Source organism: Mixophyes fleayi, chromosome 5 (genome assembly GCF_038048845.1).
Source record: "Mixophyes fleayi isolate aMixFle1 chromosome 5, aMixFle1.hap1, whole genome shotgun sequence".
Classification (NCBI taxonomy): domain Eukaryota; kingdom Metazoa; phylum Chordata; class Amphibia; order Anura; family Limnodynastidae; genus Mixophyes; species Mixophyes fleayi.
This window is the reverse complement of record NC_134406.1, coordinates 198,408,875-198,432,210: the sequence shown is the minus strand read 5'-3', so window position 1 is coordinate 198,432,210 and position 23,336 is coordinate 198,408,875.

Below are 23,336 nucleotides of genomic sequence, written 5' to 3'. Positions count from 1 at the left end.
GAATGCAATGTAATGCAGATTAAACAAGTTTGTGAATTAAAATGATTGGGAATTGACAATTCTAGACTTTTTGGTACAGAATTTTTCCAGTAGTGACATTAATTATGATTGAAAATGCTTCATTAAGTATTAAGCCAAGTGAGCGGAAACCTTATCATTTTCTGAATGACTGTGCTTTTTATGCATTGAATAATTTGTTGGCTTTAAATATGTGCAATACGGTGATCAGGTGAGCGAAAATAATATCTCATTTATTAGAAATAATGTATGAGGTACTGGTGTAATGAAATGTGAGCAACGTTTAAGGAGATGTGTACCTTTTATAAACCGTGTAGATGCTTAGAAAACAAGAGCATTAAAGTGCAGGTGTGTGACTAATATAGGACCCAACAGCCATGTGTCTTAGTGGTCCAGGCCATTTTCTGCTAAAGATTTAGTGATCAAAAATTGTTTCTCGTACAGATACACTGCATACCATACACCTTCATATGCTGATCAGGAATACAATGCAAAAATGTAAGTTCAAATAACATCATATATATATAGTTGTCACCACAAATGTAGGGATACAAACAGTTCAGTAATTGTCTTTGAAAGAGAGAACAGCTAATCAGGTCAAACTAGCCTATTTCACTTTTGTTGCCACAGGTGAAAAAACCAGGGGCCTGATTCATTAAGGAACTTAAATTAAGAAGTTTCTTATTTAAGTCTCCTGGACAAAACCATGTTACAATGCAAGGGGTGAAAATTTGTTTTCTGTTTTGCACATAGGTTAAATATTGACTGTTTTTTCATGTAGCACACAAATACTTTTAAAGTTGATATTTGTGTGCTATGTGAAAAAACAGTCAGTATTTAACCTATGTGCAAAACAGAAAACTAATTATCACCCCTTACATTGTAACATGGTTTTGTCCAGGAGACTTAAATAAGAAACTTCTTCATTTAAGTTCCTTAATAAATCAGGCCCCAGATGTCCAACCTCATTCGTAGCATAATTAACAGTTATTTTCAGTTTTAAAAAAGAGAAATTATACAGCGCTGAAGTCTCAACTTGAAAAGGCATAAACCTTATTAAAATAAATAAAATGTTCAAACTTCTTGTAATGATGCTCATAAGTTACAGTTCAATTGAAAAAGATTTAATTTATTAAAAACTGATTAAACATCTATAACTAACAATACATTGAATATCCTAATATATCATGTAAATAGATTGTTAATATTGAAGTAACCGGGGATAGTAGCTCAGTTCGCAGACAAAAATCCTGTTTTGTTAGCTTACAGAAAGATTAATCCCAGTTCAATAAACAAATCGGTATAGTTAGGGCAACAACGAAGCCATATAAAATTCCCTTAAATAAGGGCTGTGCTTGTAGTCGGTTCCAATATCAGTGCTTGCTTTTGACATCAGCCGATGGGAGCTGAATCAAGTTTCAACAGGATGTTACTTGTAGTGTTAATAGCTTCAGGTAGAATTGTGCCAGAATTAGATTAGAGGCTGTTATTTAGGGGACGGTGGCAACTGGAATATGGGATACATCAAGCAATAGTTTCAATCATTCAGGTATCAGGTAAAAAACAGAATTTCACCTGGAATGACCAACTTCCTCCTTTCGCCTAATATAGTTAAACTTTTCCAAAGCTATTGTTATTTAATAGTTATTTTCAATTTGTTCTTTGTGATAGGGCATCAGAGATGTTCAATATAATTATTAACATAGGATGTCATGTCTTCATTATGGTATGGGAGGACAGCAAAGTGAATTTGTTTTTTTCTCTAAGACAATTATTGAGAGAGGCAGGAATTGGGGAGGCACAGCTTGTAGGAAGTAGTGAGAAGAGGGAGATGCTTAGAGAAGGGGGATTGTTGTTGAGAGTCACTTTCTTTGATTTACTCATTATTTGAGTTTCACCTTCAGATGATTTGAACAGCAGGTTTGGCCTTAAAATATGTGGTCCATAGAGACCAAGTGTTCAAGAAACTGTTTGGGATATTTGTGATATACTCGTTACATGTTCCATAGATAGATGGACCATAGTCTATTGATCATAGAGATTAGCATGGGTAGTTCTTTGTTCTTCCAGTTGGTAACTACTTGGCATTTCGCTGCATTTAAAATACAAATTTAGCATGAAAAAGGCACAATGGGGAGGAATGGAAATGAAATATAATATTAAATATTTAATAATGTGGAATGATTCTTTGATTTAAATATATTTTGCATATAAGCACTGCAATAAAAAACCTCAAGAAATACAGGGACTTATTATGGACGGAACTTTACACCATTGAGACCGCTTTGACATCACGGGGCTGCCTGTCAGCAGACCGGAGGCACAGCTGTTATCAGCCACAAGCGAGACTGTCTGCTTTATATACTAGATTGGGACAGGATTCCTCAAGTAGCAGCTACAAAAGATACCTATGCAATGAACGTTTTCCACTACTAAAATATGAGTGCTTTTAATCACTATTTTGTAATAAATATTTTATAAGCAGAGTTTCACTATTGCGCATCCTCTTCTCTCTCTCTCTTTTTGCATGGTATTACTAACGGATGTATTGAGGATTGCAAGGCACGCATAAGGTATACACACTGAACTGATTGAGACATAAGTCTAACTGATAAAAATGGGAGGAGGACTGATGACCAGTTATACTGAGTGGACCTTATCCATTTATAGATAACGAATAACAGGAGTTGAACTGGTTTATGTTTCATATTGAATACCTTTAATAGCAAGTGGACTATACTCATTTACAGTGATTGTTAAACAAAGAGGACTATGCCTAGAATCAAGCCTCTCCCTGATCAATTTAAGAGACTATATACTATACATTATTGGCATACACCAGCTATATATTTGAAAAGGTATCGATTGAACTTTAGATTAATGATTTCAATAATTATTAGCTACTGCAAAGTTTTTTTTTATTGCAGTGCTTATATGTAAAGATATATAAATCAAATAATAATTTCACAATATTATATATTTAACACTCTCCTTTATTTCCATTCCTCCCCATTGCACCTATTTCCCTGTACATTTTTACTTTGAATCTTCACAGGGAAATGAGACAACCCCTTTAGGGTCTGTGGCAGCATCCCAATTACCCTTCCTGCTTCATAGGGAGCGTTATTCCGACGTCAACTGGTTCTTGTTTGCATTTAAAATATATCAGATTAATTTTTGGGTGTGCTTCGGGATGTATGAGTAGCACAGAGTATAAAAGGGACTTTGGCAGCTTGATATAAGTTAGAATCGTGATTATATGGTGAACTTCTGTCCAATAATTGACTGATTTGGGGAGGTGCGGATAAATGGACTGCAAGTGGGCCAGTCTGAATACTATCTAAAGAATATTTTGTATGACTTGTCTTTAATAGGAGTTTTGGGAAAAACCATGATGATATTATTTAATTATTCCCGTTTAAGTCCAATCTGATTGAGTCTCATGTATGCTGGATATGTCTGTTGAGTAAAACTCCAATGTACTTATTTTTTTGGTTGTGCCATTGAAAATTTAAATTGGAGCTAAGTGTTTGTTTGAGATAGTTAGGTACAGTATCTCGGTTATTTTTCTTCAATTGATTTGACTGAATTTGTTTAACTGAAAGATTCTGCTTTGGGTGCACTTAGCTTTACTTTTTGAGTGAGGAAAATGTCTATACTGTCCAGTTTTTCATTGTATCTTTGCTGTAGCCAGAGTGTTTTGTCTTTTTGGATAAGGTTTGGTTCAGCTGGCCCTTGAAAGCAAATAACCTTAGATAAGATTAGATTTGCAGTTTGAAATCTAAGTGTGTTTTTTTCACTTTTCTGTACTGCTGCTAAATTTATAAGAACACTGTGTAGGGGTAGCTTGTTGTCTTCCCAGAGGATCATTTGCAAAATTTCTGGAATACTGTTCGCTGTTTTGAAGACTGTGATCAGTTGAGTAATTTCTAATACATGTTTCTATTGTAGAAGACGTGTCTTGTTGTGTCTCCATTTCAGGTATTCATGTGTTGGTCGGGGGGAGGGGCTTGTTCTAGCCCAACTACAGCGTGTTTGGACATGGACACTGTTTGATCGGAACATTATAGAGTCTTTGTGTGCAGGAATGATATACTATTATAGGTTGATGTGTGAGTGAAGTCTGTGTGGAGTGTAGTAGTGCATGAATCATTTTTAGGAAAGGTGAAGAATGCACCAAGCACTGTAGAGGTTGTGCTAATTAATTTGCATGGTTATTTTGCAAGCCTCTTTAGAGTGCCCTGGGGTGATTATTCTTAATCTGAGAACTAAGGCTTAGGGCTAGATTTACTAAACTGCGGGTTTGAAAAAGTGGGGATGTTGCCTATAGCAACCAATCAGATTCTAGCTTTCATTTATTTAGTACCTTCTACAAAATGAAAGCTAGAATCTGATTGGTTGCTATAGGCAACATCCCCACTTTTTCAAACCCGCAGCTTAGTAAATCTAGCCCTTAGGGTCTAAGAAGGTATTGAAATCCCTTCCTATTGTTATTGGGAGAAGTCTGTGAAGAAGGCACCCTGTCCCCAGGCCCTTTCAGAGGTTCATAAAGGCCCAGGAGAACCCAAATTAAGAGGACCCCATCCCCGCTTTCTTAAAAAATAAAATTAAAAATGCATTTAAAATGTATCTTAGTTTTATTTTAAAGCTTAACTTTATTAAAATTTACAAATAAAATACTGTATACATTTACTAATGTACTGATTAGAATTGTTTTTCTAGCTTTTTTTTCTGCAAATGCAGCAAACAATTTGGAAAAATCCATCTTTAGTGCCTCGTCATAGTTATATTGATACTGGCTAGCCCATTCAATCGCTCTTGAATGCGATGATAGTTTTTTACGTTCTTTTGCACAGGGCATCGGCCCTGTTACCTAATTTATGCTCTTTACCTTTAAAAGAGTTTAGTTGTTCACGTAATAAAAGTGATATTTAAAAATGTATTAATTACAACAAAACCTGTTGAATCTATACAAGCATGAGCATTGTAATAATAAAACATGTATGAAATTAACTTCTGCAATTTCTCGAGTAAACGTTAAACATCAAACAGTCCAGTTCAGTCAAGTCTCCTAAATGTAAACAAACTATTCCGTTGCAAAGTTGTAAGTCACTCACCCTGGGAATTCTCAAGGACAAGTGACGTTCTCATGTGTACTGTGGATAGATGCATCATGCACAGAGAGAACAGCAAGCGCACTATGTCAATTAACATGTTTAGTCGCTAGGTTTGAACTTTTATTACTTGGAAAAATTGGTAAATGTGTATGTTTGTGTGTGTGTGTGTGTGTATATATATATATATATATATATATATATATGTGTGTGTATATATATATATATATATATATATTTATATATAAAAAGTCAGAGCACAGAACCAATAAGTCAGAAATTTTGAGGCCCCTTGCCAGTCGGAGGCCTGGGGAAATGTTCCCCCTAACCCCCTCTCCCCTTTGGTCGGCCCTGCCGGTCCCACATTCGCCATGTATGCTTTTTAGTATAGTCTGGTCTGGTTAAGTTTACCTATTTGATGGGCAAATTGTCCTTGGGGATCTGTGAACATATTTTTTACTGTAAGGGATGGTAATATAGTATAACATTTTAAGCTCCCACGAGCAGGTCCCTCTGCTCTCCTGTTCTCTTCTTTTAATTACCCGTGCTTTTTGCATGCCAGCTGTGTTTTTATTTTCCTCCATTGACTTCACACCTCATTCAATGGTTGTGCTCCTGTTATCAGCTCCCACACTAATGGACACAGGTTTCAGTTTGTGCTGAATATATCCCCTTGCACATCATTGTCCAGTACTGTACTATGTGCTTTTTATTGTCTTTAATGCGATGTACTGTTTTCCTGTATGTTCTCTGTACGGTGCTGCGGACCCTTTGTGGTGCCCTATAAATAAAAGATTGTAATAATAATAACATGGGGTTAGTTTCTTCTGGATAGGTTTGAGCGAGGCTCTTTACAATGGTTCTCTTGGAACATGATTATATCCAGATTTTTCCATTTAAAGTACTGCTAGTCCACATTGCATTTGGTAGGAGAACTGAGGTCATTCATATTATGGATTGCAACCACTCCTTTTATATTCATTTACAAACCCATTTAGTTGATTCTGTAAGTCCACCTGCTGATCCGTACACCTGTACGTTCATATCATCAAACATCAGAGCTATAATCATTTCAGCAGCAGATCTGCTTCTGTGAGCAAAACACTCCTGTTATATTAATTTATACACGCATTAAGTATTTTTTATCTAAATTGCTTTGATAGTGAATTCACTGCATTACATGCTGAGCAACACATACCTAGTAATACATTATTATACGGTTTTCTTTTGACATTTAATTTATGATTATCTTCATTTGCTTTATCTAGTTTTGTGTTTAATTATTGTTTATAATTTATATATTTATTTATATTTATTCTATTTACTTTCATTCATTTTTACTTCTTTTTTATTTTTATTTTTATCTCTCCATTTTATTTCAGTTTATTTTATGTTTGGTGCTGGTGCAATTTTTATTGATTACCATAATATCCATACTTATATTGCACACTTTTTTTTACATATTATTGATGAATTGCAATCCTAACTTTCCTCCTGGCCGCTCCAAGATTCAGTTTAGAGGACTGACAAAGGCAGGGATCTGTGGGCTAGGTCAGCTGGTAGTCAGTGGGAGGCTGTGCTCTTTCTATGAGAATCAATCCAAATATTCCCTGTCCTCTGGGGAACAGTGGAGATACATTCTCATATGCACCATAATATATGATGCACTATATTATATCGATTGTGGGGATTAAATCACTGATCCTTGGGAGAGATAATTAGCAACTCGTGTTTCCCAGCTATCCTGGCCCAAGATATTTCAGGCTACGCAGAGCTGCCCAAATCCAGTGCAAAAAATCCAGACTAATGGACATGCCGGCAGCAGAAAATGACGTCCGTTTCAAGCCCGATACTATTCTTCGTGCTGTTAAGGGGGTAATGCAAGAAGGTGTCGACTGTTAAATGATTTTTACCAAGGCTTCTACATTCTACAGTGGGTGCCATATTGCATTACCCCCTTAACATCACGAATAATAATATTGGGCTTGAAACTGACATTATTTTCTGGTGCCGGCATGTTCATTTGTCTGGATTGTTGCAGGTGTGTTTTTCAAACATTCGTGCTTTCCACTGTCGTCAACGACAGCTTTGAACTTTTCATGTTAGGGAAACTGTTGTCGTCCTTTTCGTAGTCGAGTTAATGACTACCACCGTCCCAAAGCACCAGAACAATGCAGCCAGAGCTGTTGTCCCTGTACACTGTTGGTCTAGGTACCTCCTTCAATTAGCAGGTGGCTCAAATGTGTGGATTTTTAAATGCCCATGGATGATATTATTTATCTGCCACGGATAAGCACACAGTCTTTACTTGGTTTAGTTGATTAGCGTTGAAGGAATCAGCTGAATTTAAGTCATGTTTTCGGAGACGACACGTAACTCTTCACTTCAAAATTAGGTCCCTCACAGGAGGGGTTCTACCTGGCACTCCCCCCCCCCCCCTCCACTCACTCCTTGATTTCATTTAGACTCTATTGCTCCTGTTTAAACCTAGCGACTATATGGGTACCCACCACCCCCCCTCTTTTCCCCTTCTCTTTCGTTCCTTGGTTTCCTTCCTCCTTTTGTCCACCTCTTTTGTTTATTTGTTATAACACTAAAATGTAAATGTTCTGACATTCTAGCTACCTACCTGAAGGTATCATACGAGATGATATCTCTTTTGATATGTCCTACAAACTTTTTACGTAGCTTTGTGCCTACTTTGTTGATTTTGTATGCATACATTTTTCTAAATGAGGCATATATTAAAAAAATAATAACGAATTGCATAATTCCTTAGTGGAACACTTAGATACAGGCCATACACTTTTACAGACATTGCTGAAGGGTAAGTCTAACGGCAAAGCTGTCCCTCTTATAGCAGAGGCTGTCCGAAAAAGGAATATAACTCATGTCATAATGCATGGAAGATCTGCAAACCCCATTATGGTATAATGGAAATTCTTTAATTTGTTAAACATGGAGGGGAAGGAATTCTGGATCAGTTATGGAATTACTAGGGTCAGTAAACTTTATAGTAAGGATCACTTAATATCCAATGATCAACTTAGCATTGAATATGGTATGCCCAAAACAGCTTTTCTACAGGTATTTACAGGATTATTTAGCTGTGTAGAAGAAACTGGTGTGTTTGAATAATTGCAGCTGTATTTCAATTAACAGTGGATATATCTTTTGTTTCTTTTTCCAAAGCATTTTTTATTAAAGCATGTCAAAATTGGCACTATATTTGGGGGATAATATATAAAAAAAAATATCCACATGGGGTACAGCAGTTTACAGCAGAAAAAGAAAATGAGGCAATGTCAGCAATTGAGAAGAGCCAAACATCAATACCCAAGAACATGGCACAGTTGTATATACAGCATAATAGGAAGCTTAAAGTCTTCAACCTATGGAAGCCACTCATGTGAAAGCGAAATTATGAAAAAGTGATAGGCGGATCAGCGACACACACTTATAATGCGTTGTTTGAGGGGTCAGACAATGAATGTTTCCCACACCTGAAAGAAGACCTGAATATGTGAATATATCTTTAAATAAATCATGTAGGCAATATGTAATTAATCTTATAATTTTTGCCAAGGTCTATATAAATAGAATTCGGATGACTGCCAGCCCAACTTAGAGAAACAGGCAAATCAGATTACTGAAACTATTGGCTATGTAAGATTGTTATATACTAATAGAAACAATGGGTCTGATTCACTCAGGAAAATTAAGCAAAAGTAAGTAAGCAAAACCATGTTGCATTGGTGGGGGGGGATTTAAAATGTGATGGTAAATTTATAATTAGAGTAGGGCATGTCCTAGATTAACTTTAGGACAACTTTCCTTAATGAATCAGGCCCAATATCTCTAATTTTGTAAGCATTTGGTCCAAGGATTAACTCTCAAGAAGAATATTTGTTACATTGCCTCTAATTGATTCTTCTGGTTAACCTTGATTAAACTAGTTAATCTTTTCTTGGTTTTTTTGTATTTCAAGATTATTTTAGTTACAGTGCAGATGAATAATATCATACTAATATTTATATTGAATTATTCTTACTATCTCCTGCTCTATATCCTATTTATATGGAATTAATTTGTTTGTTATATAATTTATGAGACCGTATTTATTACTATTTATTATTAATTTCAACAGTGAACATGTAATCAAAATTTGCGGACCCCTAAGGCAGTGGAAACTAGTGTAGATTTAACCCATATAGTTTAGCAACAGATAATCAATTCTACTTGTTTTGTTGTAGATCAACAGTATATGGAAAACTTTTGTTTATTACATATGTCTATTTCTTCCCTTTAGTGTAACTCATATTGTCTGCTACTGAAGTTAGTTAGGGATTTAAACCATTTGCCACACTGGAGTAGGGGCTGATTTCTTCTTTTGTGGAGCTGCTGTTAGGACTCCAATGATGCCAAATTTGGTAAGTAGCTTGTATAATGTTAAGGCATCCCTAAGATCCCTGCCCATTATAAAACAAAAAAGCAAAACACGTTTGTAAGAATAAAGTTTAATGAAATAAAACACTCCCTATACCCTTTTTCACTTTATTATATAAAAAGCAAAAAAGTAATTTTTGTCCCACCACAATCGTGTGGGATGTCTTGCATTTATTAATCCAAAGGGATATCATCATCATCACCATTTATTTGTATAGCGCCACTGATTCTGCAGCGCTGTACAGAGAACTCATTCACATCAGTCCCTGCCCCATTGGAGCTTACAGTCTAAATTCCCTAGCATACACACACACAGACAGAGACTAGGGTCAATTTTGATAGCAGCCAATTGACCTACTAGTATGTTTTTGGGGTGTGGGAGGAAACCGGAGCACCTGAAGGAAACCCACGCAAACACTGGGAGAACATACAAACTCTACACAGATAAGGCCATGGTCTGGAATTGAACTCATGACCCCAGTGCTGTGAGGCAGAAGTGCTAGCCACTTAGCCACCATGCTGCACATCAAAGGCAGATCTGTTTCTATCAATCCAAAATGAAATCCAAGCCAGATCTACTTATTTTAATCCAAAGGGTAATACAGTCAATATCTTCTACTTGTTATGCTCTGGTAAAAAAAAAACACATTTAAAAGGAACTGTGCCACCTAAATGCAAGCAGGGCACCCTGCTTAGACCACACATTAATAAAGATTACTTAAATCTTATTGATGTAGGTAAAAAACAATTACAAATGTGATGCTTCTCCATTCATGTCTATTGCCTATTCATTGCTATAGACCAGCAGTTCCCAAAGTGTGCGCCGCGGCTCCCAGGGGTTCTGCGGCGCTGTCACTGGGGTGCCGCGACCAGCCAGAGGCCGCGGCGTAAGGGGGGGGGGGCAGAGTGGCGGCAGAGTGAGAGAGGAGCATAGAGAAAGGGTCAGAGAGTTGTCAGAGAGAGAGAGTGGCAGAGTGAGAATGAGGCAGAGTGGCGGCAGAGTGAGAGAGGATGGCAGAGAGAGAGGGGCAGAGAGTGGCAGAGGGAGAGGGGCAGAGTGAAAGTGGCAAAGTGAGAGGGGGGGCAGAGTGAGAGGGGGGCAGAGGGGACAGCGTGAAAGGGCAGAGTTAGAGGAGGCAGCGTGAGAGAGGGCAGAGTGAGAGGAGGCAGCGTGAGAGAGGGCAGAGGGGCAGCATGAGAGAGGGCAGAGGGGCAGTGTGAGAGGGCAGAGGGGCAGCGTGAGAGAGGGCAGAGTGGCAGTGTGAGAGAGGGCAGAGGCGCAGTGTGAGAGAGGGCAGAGGGGCAGCGTGAGAGAGGGCAGAGGGGCAGCATGAGAGAGGGCAGAGGGCAGCGTGAGAGAGGGCAGCAGGGCAGAGTGAGAGGAGGCAGCATGAGAGAGGGCAGAGGGGCAGAGTGAGAGAGGGCAGAGAGGCAGCATGAGAGAGGGCAGAGGGCAGCGGGGCAGAGTGAGAGGAGGTAGCGTGAGAAAGGGCAGAGGGGCAGAGTGAGAGGAGGCAGCATGAGAGAGGGCAGAGTGGCACCGTGAGAGAGGGCAGAGGGGCAGAGTGAGAGGAGGCAGCATGAGAGAGGGCAGAGTGGCAGCATGAGAGAGGGCAGAGGGGCAGCATGAGAGAGGACAGAGGGCAGCGCTGAGAGAGGACAGTGTGAGAGAGGGCAGCAGGGCAGAGTGAGAGGAGGTAGCGTGAGAGAGGGCAGAGTGAGAGGAGGCAGCATGAGAGAGGGCAGAGTGGCAGCGTGAGAGAGGGCAGAGTGGCAGCGTGAGAGAGGGCAGAGGGGAAGCATGAGAGAGGGCAGAGTGGCAGCGTGAGAGAGGGCAGAGGGGCATCGTGAGAGGGGGCAGAGGGGCAGCATGACTGGATGCAGAGGGGGCAGGGTATGTGGAGATGAAGGAGGTCACAGTGTGAGTTAGTTGTCAATTATTCTTTGACAGAAATATAATTGAAATTAATCCAGATATAGAGGTGATAAGAGAATCTACTTCCACAAAATAAAATAAGAGCAATACATGATTAGGTCATTAAGCCTTTATTAACCAGTGGTGGCATATACAAACGAACCACTTTCCACTAATTTGGTTTCTTCTAGCACTGATAAGAATGTCATAAATCACAAAACCAAACAGCAGCGCAGCTAGGTAGCTTTTTTTCTATTTTCTTAACAGTAACAAAATGTATGGTTACATATATAATATCCTAGTTTTTAAATATTTCGCTACAAGTCCTTGATGAATCTACCTCTTTTTGGATAAAAATAATTTTTAGTGATAATTAATAAAGTTATATCATTTTATTTTAAAAGACATTTGACCATTTGAGTGCCTCAACCTTTGAACACACTTTTTCTCTCTTTTTTTCGTACTAATACAAATATCTTACAGTCTTCTTTGAAGGTACCTTGCCTGTTGTATGCTCCAGGCTTCCTCCTTCAGACACTGCAGGCGGTCCTGAGCAGCATAGAGTTCCATCCTGCCATGTACTTGGCACTGGAACGCCGGCATATTGACTTTTTAAAATGGGTGCCCAGTTCCTGGACCGTGCACCCTGTAACACCGAAATCGCCCCCCCACCCCCTCCCCATCGCGGGTGGAAAAAAAAAGTACTTAAAAAAACCAAGAAAAAAAACACCCCTGCTTGCACCGGCCCATTATTAAGCCATCGGCCCTTCTGGCATTTGCCAGAAGAGCCCGATGGCCAGTCCGGCCCTGAACACATATAATACAAGGGGTTTTCTTCTTAAATGTGTTTGCATGCATGCACTTGCATGAAAAATGCCAGTCGAATGTAGTGTTTGTAATCCAGAGGGTAACTTGCCAAAGAGAGAAATATTCAGCCTATAAGGCTCATTTACAAACAGCAAAAAATGCGGGTCTGCATTTTTTCTTTTGTCTCCTTAAGTACACCTACTATGTCTGTCTTTCATATTTCAAACTGCACACCTTCTTCACAATTTTTGGAGACTGTATAATCACTATATTTGCATCTTGGTGAATACTGGCTTCAAACAATAAAAAATGTCACAACAACGTCCAACCTTCTTCAGCTTTCAACTAACAACTTCATTAATTTAAACTTGATCATTTCCCCCCTAAAATACTGCCTGTCTTTCACTTATTTATGTCTTAAACTGATCAAAATAATGAGGGTGAATTGATACTTTCTCTATTGCATGTGTGACTAAAGATTTATATTAAATTTGTTGAAGTGCGCCTATAAATGTACTTACCCACAAAGCATAGCTAGAAGGTGCAAATTACATCCCTTTATAAGTATAGGGATGAGAATGCATTTTCGGCACCTCGGACCAGAGAATTCAAGTCCTTTTGCTATGTGAGGAAAGGTTTCTCTCTAAATACACCTTCTCCGCAGCAAACTGCAAGGGGGTGCAAATTAGTTTATTATTTTGCACGTAAGGAAAATACTGACTGCTTTTTCATATAGCACACAAATACTTGATAGATTTATTTTTACACTGAAATTTAAAGTTGATCTAGGACATGTCCTACCCCAACTATAAATCTGTCCCCACATTTTAAATTTACCTCTCCCTGCAATGCAACATGGTTTTGCCAAGGTGCAAAGTTACTCCTTTTTTTGCTTTACTTTCCCTAATGACTCAGACCCCTCAGTGTCCAAAATATCAAACTTTAAAAAAGTTTTTTTTTAATAATTAATTATTCAATTGTATTACTAAACTATTTGCTAAAAACCAAAAACTTCCCAAATAAATGTTTAAAAATGTTATTTTCCAAAACAAATGCTGCAAAACATGGTTTGGCCAGACTGTTTATTAAATAAATGTAGCACACCGAAATGCAATGCATGATTTGGATTCCACAATTTTATTGAAAGAAATCTCACAGAACAAAGTAATATGAGCAAATATTTATTGTCATGATTATGCTACCCACATACAGAGAACAATTGTATGTATCTGAATCTAAAGATGTTTTCACAAATTAACTTTTCATTGAACGAACAAGTTGAACGCATACAGAACAATATAAATCATCATCATCATCACCATTTATTTACATAGCGCCATTGAATTTGCAGGGCTGTACAGAGAACTCATTCACATCAGTCCCTGCCCCCATTGTAGCTTACAATCTAAATTCCCATACAACATACACACACAGACAGAGAGAGAGAGACTAGGGTCAATTTTGATGGCAGCCAATTAACCTACTAGTATGTTTTTTGGAGCGTGGGAGGAAACCATCTGATTGAATATATGCAGAAAAGCGAGTGCTTAACTGTGATGCCATCTTCCCACACACAGCACTGGAATTGTTTTCATATAACAACATTTTTTTTTATTTGCCAAATATGTAGTGATAATTGTTAGATTTCATTGATATGACCACTTTTACCACCCTTAGAAAAGTATATATTTTGATGGGATTATACAAATTGAACTGATGCATATCTAGTTTCACTGACTCAGCAATGTTTGAAGTAAATTCTGAATTTAATATGGGCCCAGTGAACAGTTATTTATCTGATGCCACTAGTATGGACCCAGTGAACAGTTATTTACATTCTGCCACTAATATGGACCCAGTGAACAGTTATTTACATGCTGCCACTAATATGGACCCAGTAAACAGTTATTTACATGCTGCTACTAATATGGACCCAGTGAACAGTTATTTACATGCTGCCACTAATATGGACCCAGTAAACAGTTATTTACATGCTGCTACTAATATGGACCCAGTGAACAGTTATTTACATGCTGCTACTAATATGGACCCAGTGAACAGTTATTTACATGCTACCATTAATATGGACCCAGTAAACAGTTATATACATGCTGCTACTAATATGGACCCAGTGAACAGTTATTTACATGCTGCTACTAATATGGACCCAGTGAACAGTTATTTACATGCTACCACTAATATGGACCCAGTAAACAGTTATTTACATGCTGCTACTAGTATGGACCCAGTGAACAGTTATTTACATGCTGCCACTAGTATGGTCCCAGTAAACAGTTATTTACATGCTGCCACTGTCCAATTTTGCACTAAGGACTCTAGCAATACCAGGTATGTTTTTTTTTGGTTTGGACCAAATTATCATCTCTTTGAAAATATACAGCCCTCTCGGCAGGCAAAAATGTGATGGGCTGATTTCCTATTTGATCACTAATTGTCTTGTAACTTAGTGACTACTATATGCTCCCTACCCAATGGTTTAAAACCATTTTGTTGAGAATTTAGCAGACCGTGTTAATATTTTAAAGGGAGATCCTCCCACAGTCCTTTTAAATCTGTTTAAAATAATGTCCTTTCTCGCCTTGGAGTTCCTTTGTCGGTGCACATTTTTCTCTAAGGTTTGTTCAAGTTTTATCTTTAGGTGACGTCGATAATTACTCCAATTTACTCTGGAATTACCTAACAAATAAGATTTTTGATATCTGACCCTAGACAAGCTACACAATATATTCTTATATACATTTGTTTTCTTATATTTATGGCTGCACTCTTGGTCTAAAGTACTGAGGAGATTTAATATAATCTGCTTTCTGGAATATTTTTATTGCACTTAACCAGTTATTTTGACCAATTCTGTTGAATTTAGAGTACTTAGAACAATATCCTGTTATTTCATACACTAATTTATTTACGCCAAGGTTAGTTCACTGTAGTATATACTATAAACTATATAAGTATTGTATTAGACTACGTTGAAAACTATGTATTACACAGTCTCATTAATGATTAACATTGGTTATATCACTCAGCATTTGTTTGAGTCATGACAGGCATAACAGTTATCCATCCTTAATGATTACATACAGACATATAAAAGTTGGATTTTAAAGTACATATCATGCAGGATATCCTCATATGGCGGACACTAGACAAAAGTCTTGTGCCTGCCATGCCCCCCCCCAAAAAGCTTCTTTGTCCAGCATGATTTTATGTATTTATTATTATTATTATTATCATTTATTTGTTAGGCGCCACAATGTACCCGCAGCGCCGCACACAGTACTAACAGTAGACTATACAGGGTGAAACCATACAGAACAATGAACAAAAAGTACCAATACTTCAGAAACTCCGGCCAGTCATATGCAGTAAAGACGGAGTGGAAGAACAGGTATGGAGACAGGAGGGGAGGGGGCCCTGCTCATACGAGCTTACATCCTAAGGGAGGGTAAACAGACCAGGCACAAGAGGAGCCAGTTGAGGCAAGAAGAGAGAAGGGAGGACGAGCTAAAGGGAGGAGATGGGGGTTAAGTAGATGGTTGGTAGGCTTTGAGGAAGAGGTATTTAAAGTATGATCCAGAACCACTAAATTGCACTTGGAGTGCTAAAAGAATTTCATTGCATTTTAGTTAAACTAATGAAATAATTGTTATAATTGGGACTGGATAATGGTTGGTGAACACCCAGTCAAAATCGATGTGATTTTTGGTCATATTTGGCTCCTTTAGTTTACAAATTGTAATCTAATTGGTTATCATGACTTAAGTTTTATTATTGTGACCTAATGAAATATCATAACTTAATTATCTCACTGTGTCCAATGTCACTGTTAGAGTTTACACTGCTCTGACTGTATCAACGGGAACTACACAAGGCGTGAAGCGCAATCGAGCATCCATCACATGACACATTGATCATGTGATTCACCAACTCTTCTCCAACTGTGCTCCTTCTGTATGCAGAACAAACCAGATAACAGATAAGGAAATGCAATTAGCTTGGATATCACTGAATCAGTCTATCACATTTGTCATAATAAAAACAAGTTAGGAATAATTGTAGTCTTATCAATATTTCTTATCCATAAAGCAACACTAGTAAGATCCATTTATTTGCTTTTGCTAACAACTTGAAATACAAATATTTTACTTGCATGCTGCATTTTTCTATTTGTTGTGTTGGTGCGAAGTAATTTGTCGGTTTTATTGACTGAATTATAAGACAGAATACTAAAGAATATTATTGCAAAAAGCAGAATGCTGGTGTTTTGATGAACACTGTTTATATTATTATACTAGAAGAAAGATGTAGCCAGGCAGAGCAAGATGAAATTTATCAGCTGTGTGATAGAAGGGAATTTTCATCCTAGTCAGAATCATTTCCCTAATGTATTGTCATTCTCCATATGTTGTAATAGAAAAAAAGGGATATTGAGAACATTTCTGGGTATATTAGTCATTCTGACATTTCTTGAATAGGGAAGGTAATGAAAACACATTATTATACTGGGTGACTGCAATACTGTGCAATAAATACACTATAAGATGGTGCCATCTAATTTTGAAATTCATTGCACAAAAATAAATAACAAACACTAATGGTTAGCATGCAACTTTTGAATAATTAAGTGTGTCATGGAAGTAAATTAAGTGATAAAAGTATGCTTCAAGTCTTTTAAGTTGAGAAGACTCAAGAGCAGTAGCCTCACCATATTTAACATTAAATTAATATAATAATTACTCAAATCACTTGTCTAACATGCTTATTGTCATTTCTATAAGTATTTGAACTGCTATTTTGTGAATTATTAATGTTGCCAAGCTTAAAGTTTTGATCAGTGCTACTACAGAAAAAAGAACAGAAATTATGCTAATTTAGAGATAAATCTACATCACAGAGATAATATTTTCAGTAGAGATGGTCACTGACCCCCGTGTTTTGGTTTTGGATTCGGTTTTGGATCTGGATTACCGTCGTGTTTTGGTTTTGGTTTTGCAAAACCGCCATTGCGTGTTTTGGTTTTGGTTTTGGTTTTGTTTGGTTTTGTTTTGCTATTTTTTGGGAAAATCCATGTTTTTGGGCCTAAATTAACCCAATTTAGTGCTCCAACTGTTTTAGAGACAAGTAATCTAATTGTTGAGGTAATAAATCATCCAAAAAAACAGTTTAATTCTTCGTTGGTAGGCCTTCATTTATTCTACACACAAAACAGATTGTCTTCCTCTCCATCTATGCATATTGGCAATGCAGCCATCGTCTTTGGATGTATATTACACCCTACACTTATAGTTAAATATGTAAAGAAATGGAAAAAGACAGTTTGCTTTCTGTCTCTATAGGCCCCCCTCCACTTTTTTAAAAAAACCAAAAATTCAGCCATTATAGACTGTACAATATTAATTGACATGGAGAAAGCCAGTTTGGTTTCTGTCTCTCTAGGCTCCCCTCCACTTGTATAAAATACTAATAAATTCAGCCGTTATATACTGTACAATATAAATTGAAATGGACAAAGGCAGTTTGGTATCTGTCTGCATCAGATCCTCTCTCCACTAGGAGTAAAATAGAAAACTATTCAGCCGTTATATAATCTAGAATATAAATAGAAATTGAGAAAGGCAATTTGGTATCTGTCTGCATCATAATCATCAACATCATCATTAGCGCCCTCGTCGCCTACACAAATCTCCCCCTCATCCTCTTCTAATTCCAAAGTGGCATCCTCAATTTGGGTATCACCGGCTACACTCGGGCTATTAAGGCACACATCAGAAGAATGCTCACGATTAGACATCCTACTGTTGGATGGACTCTCCACAGGGATTGTTGTCATTTGTGAATCAGAGCAAATATTCTACTGTAATGCCTCACTGTTATCTTGCAGCTCGGCTTTGACGCGTAACAGTAGTTGTGCACCAATTGTAGGCTGGGTAAATTTTTGGGATCTGCCACTAATAGCCAAAGGTGAAGGCCTCATTCTCTCTTTGCCACTGCGTTTGTAGAATGGCATGCTTGCAATTTTTTTTTTATCGTCACTTAACTTTTGCTCAGTTACACTTCTTTTTCGCTTCAATACAGTAAATTTTTTGGGGGTTTTTGTTTTTTGCACTAATTTGAAAACACTCTGTTGTTTGACATCGCCTTGGCCAGATGACGTACTGGGAACACTAACATCAGGACTGGTGACAGAACCTGGTTGCTCATTCAGATCATATGTGGACTGCTTTGAATCCATTCTGAGCGCAAACCACTGGGGAGTGCTAAAAATTATTTGGTAGATACTGCTGACAGATATGACTTTTGACAGCCAGAAATATTAATGCACAATTAGGGAGTACACCCCAAAAGCACTGAGGAGTGCTAAAAATTATTTAGTAGATACTGCTGACAGATATGACTTTTGACAGCCAGAAATATTAATGCACAATTAGGGAGGACACCCCAAAAGCACTGAGGAGTGCTAAAAAATATTTAGTAGATACTGCTGACAGATATTACTTTTGACAGCCAGAAATATTAATGCACAATTAGGGAGGACACCCCAAAAGCACTGAGGAGTGCTAAAAATTATTTAGTAGATACTGCTGACAGATATGACTTTTGACAGCCAGAAATATTAATGCACAATTAGGGAGGACACCCCAAAAGCACTGAGGAGTGCTAAAAATTATTTAGTAGATACTGCTGACAGATATGACTTTTGACAGCCAGAAATATTTATGCACAATTATGGGGGACACCCCAAAAGCGCTGGGGAGTGCCAAATATGAAGAAAAAATAATAAACCTCTATCCTTCTCTCTGCACTAGCGATTTTGGTTAGAGCAATTGCAAGAACAATATTGTATTCTCTGTCCCTGCTCTAATTAGCCTATGACTACACCCAGCTCTCTCCCTCTGTCAAATGGCGATGGATTGCTGTGGAGGCGTGTATTTATAAAGTTGAAGTATCGCGAGAACCGAGCCCCGAGATCCGACGACGTCACAATGACGTTCGGCCTCGATTTGGATTCGGAATGGGCGGGAGAGTACCGAGCTGCTCAGCTCGGTACTCGGATACCCAAAGTTCGGGTGGGTTCGGTTCTCGGAGAACCGGACCCGCCCATCTCTAATTTTCAGGCATTTCAAATCTATCTTTGGTTAGAATTATTTGAAAATAAAAATAATTCTTTGAAAATAAAAGCAATATTTACATACTCATGGCGCACATGTGTTTTAAATAAGTGGTGCAATAGAGCAATTATTGAAGGGCAGTGATCACATGGATAGCACCAAATAAACCTGTCCCCTCCATTGTATTAAAGTGTTAGGCACAAATGGCATAATTATGTTACCCTAACTCCATCCACTTACGTCTCATAACAAACGGTAACCCACTCATCTTTCTATCCCTTCTATATATCTTAATCCTATTCCCCACTTACCTACTGCACACATACTGTATATTCCTCTTCATTTTCTGTCATTGCTCTATTGTATGACCTCTCTAATTGGTATTATCTTGTTATAATATTACTAGGAAAAGAAAAAGGCGCTCTACGGTACTGATACCATTACATATGTTAATTAGATAAATATAGGCTGGCTATAAAAGCCGCTACCAAAAAAAATCCTACTGGAATGTCTCAAGAAGATAAATTGATAGGGTAATAGGAACGCTAGTATGTCAGACAAATTTTTGGGCTAATAAAATAGCACGAGGCATAAACATTAAAAATGCATATAAAGTATAATAATAACAATAAAAATCACAATAACAAGGTTTATAAACCTATAGTAGCAATATAATGTATAAACACTGTCCAATCATTTTATAAATGAACAGTAGATTATTCTTAGTAAAGAATGGCTTTCTGGAGCCTACACTTTTATTCTGAAAAACAAATTTATATTATATTGGTTTATTCAATCAAGTTAGTTAATATTACTGCAGGGGTCTGGGATGTCCCTGTCTGCTCTGTCTCCTTCAATTCAGCCTCCACTTGGAGCTACTCAGAAGCACCTAAATGCTAACTTCAACATGGGGTTGGGAAAGGGATTGGTGGTGGGGTGGGGAAATGGATTGCATTGTGAGCGGGGAAAGGGATTGACTATTGGAAAGGCGAATGTGCCACCTCCACGGCAACATCCTGAGCCTCCTCCTTTGCCTCCTCATATCTCTCCTCATGGCCCTCCTCCTTGGCCTCCTCATATCTCTCCTCATGTCCCTGCTCCTGGACTTCCTTATATCTCTCCTTATAGCATTCTGTTGTAATAAATATGACAAAAGATATGTACAAGTATGATGAAATCACGTTTTCTTTGTTCCTAGAATAGTTTTGGGAATCTGAAAGACTAGGATCGATGTCATCCATCTCCTGGTCAGTAACCTAGGCCTCTTCCACCCATGGAACCCCACTCCGGATTGCGATGTTATGGAATACCAGACAAAGAGCAACTATATGGCATATAATATTGAGTGCATATATAAGAGCTCCACCAGACAGGTCAAGGGGACGGAATCTGTTCTTTAAAAGGCCAAATGTGTGCTCTATAACCTGGCTATAAAGGGCTGAAAGGGTATGTGTTGTCCCTTATAAAGAATAACAAGAAATAAATAATTAGGCAGATCTTTTAACATGATATGGCGCTATTGTAATGCTACAATAATTGACAATTGACAAGTGCACCATAATGCAAATATTTTGCAATGGTGCTATGCCTACCATGTATGAATACAATGTATACCAATGTCTTTAGGACACAAAGGGCTGCATGTAAATAATGATATGATAGAAAATAGTACCTAATAGACATGCATCACAGTGTGGTCTTGCACCTCCTTGCCTCTGTTGCAATCTGCACAACATGCCTGATTGCCAGAAGGCAAAGGAGTCATGGGTGCTTCCCGGTCATCTAGCAACCAGGCATCAATTCTGGAGAGATGCATCACATAAAGTTTGGAGACTGAGTGCATGGAAATACTTTCTATTCAAATAAATATAAGCATTTCCCCCCAATGGGACCTGAGCTACATGTGTGCCATCTACTGCCCGTATAGCATGCAGAAAGCCGGCTATGGTGGCAAATTGCTGCTTTATGACAACAAGAGACTCTTCATCCAGTGGCAGATAGACAAAGACTTTAGCACAATCTTCAGCATCTGACTGAATGTGGCTTGAGTCATCTCAGGCGTGACATCCACTGTGATCTGGAAAGACTCTAGGTCACTCTGCACAATGCGCAGCGTGTCCATGATCACATGAGATGCTAGCCGATAGCAATGGACCACTGCAGTATCAGGCATTCTAAAGCGGCTGACACGCTGCCTGGGCTGACAGCGGTGTACCAGTTGCTGGTTTCAGAGCGGGCGACGCCTGTTGTCCTCCAGACTTCAAGCCTCCACCATGCCCAGGCATGGTTATATGTGAGAAAGGTGGATGAAAAACCCCAAAATAAATTACCTAATGCCTTGCAGCTTTTGTAGTTTCCTTGTACATGCACAGGATGCACAGGTGTATCATAAACACATTACACTTCACTGTTCTATTAACCAGCACCTTCCTGAGAACTATCCCTCTCCCTAGTATACCGCAACCTACCAGATTTCTTCCAGGATCAACCACATTGCTCTTCTTCTCTCAATTGATCTCTAAATCTGACTGTCCTTTCAATTGTTAAGAGATGATGTCTGTGGTATGTCTTAATATGCCCCATATGTCCTTCTGTCCTCACTTTATGTATAAAAGTTTCAGGCAGTTTTGCTATTACCTGATATGGGTCTTTCTGCCAATGGTTGGCTAATTAGTACTTCTCTGGAATGACTGTGTCTGTGTAGGACTCTGTCTACTGGAACCAAGATATTTTCCTTAACACAGTGGTCATAACTCTTCTTGTTCTTCAACCTGATTTAGCCGGACCCCACACCATGTATAATGGCATACATATGTGGGGTCCGAGAATTGCGGCTTTAAAAGCGGCAATTTCAGTTTGTCTATGTTAAATGATGTCATTTCCTAGTGTAGCTCTTTAGCTTTTCCATAGCCGTAATAATGACTGCCACCAATAAAATGAAGGGTTTATTTCTATAGAGATGTTTTTGCTCCCAAATTATTGAGACATCTGTTTGCACTACCACACTTGAGTTCTAACACCTCCAAAAAGAAATTCTTGAAAAAAAACTGCATGTGCAGGAACCCTCTGGTCATTTATAACCCTGCCATAGAGCTTGCCAAAGCATAGAAAAGGAAGTGCACTGTTAATCCATACACCAGGGGCAAACGCAGGATTTCTGTAAGGGGGTGTCTGAATGTTTGATTTTGGGAACAAAGCAAAGAAAAACGTATTCAATAACCTGAAACAGACAGTTTTTTACACTTAATTTGTAAAAAATATGGTCCCAAAGTTTTTTTCACATAGACTTTTCTAATAAGATTTATCTAATAAATAGATTGAGACTAATATTATATTCAAAACAATAAAACATTTTACACGTTAAACAAATAGCATTTTACCTGTGGTGAAGTTAGCTGCATCAGCCACACAGTGTGTGTTTCGGGTATGTACTGTGATGTAGTAAGTATACAGTAAAATACACTTACCGTAGAAACAGAAGTTATTGCTGCAACCACGGTGAGGTTGATACTGACAGGATAAACAGGCACTGGTAGGATTAGGAGACTGACACACTGGATAGACAAACACATTACCTGTACTCATCTACTTTCCCCTGCGGGTCAGGCAGCTAGAGATTCCCCTCCTCCCAGAGGTGTTTGCTGGGAGACTTCTGATGACATAGGAGACACTCAACACCTGATTGGTCTGTTCAGCTACCTAACCATCTTACCCCTCCTCCTCTGCGCTGAGCACAGATCTGGGGCTTTTTGTACAGTTTGTAATTCACAGAGCGGCTCTGTAGTCATTTTCAGCGTGGAGGGTGGTTTCTAGGCAACAGGAAACCCTCCCTAAGGGCGCCCTATACACCTTAACACAAAACAGAGTGACATATATATACATTGTACTGATCATTGAGTACTGTTG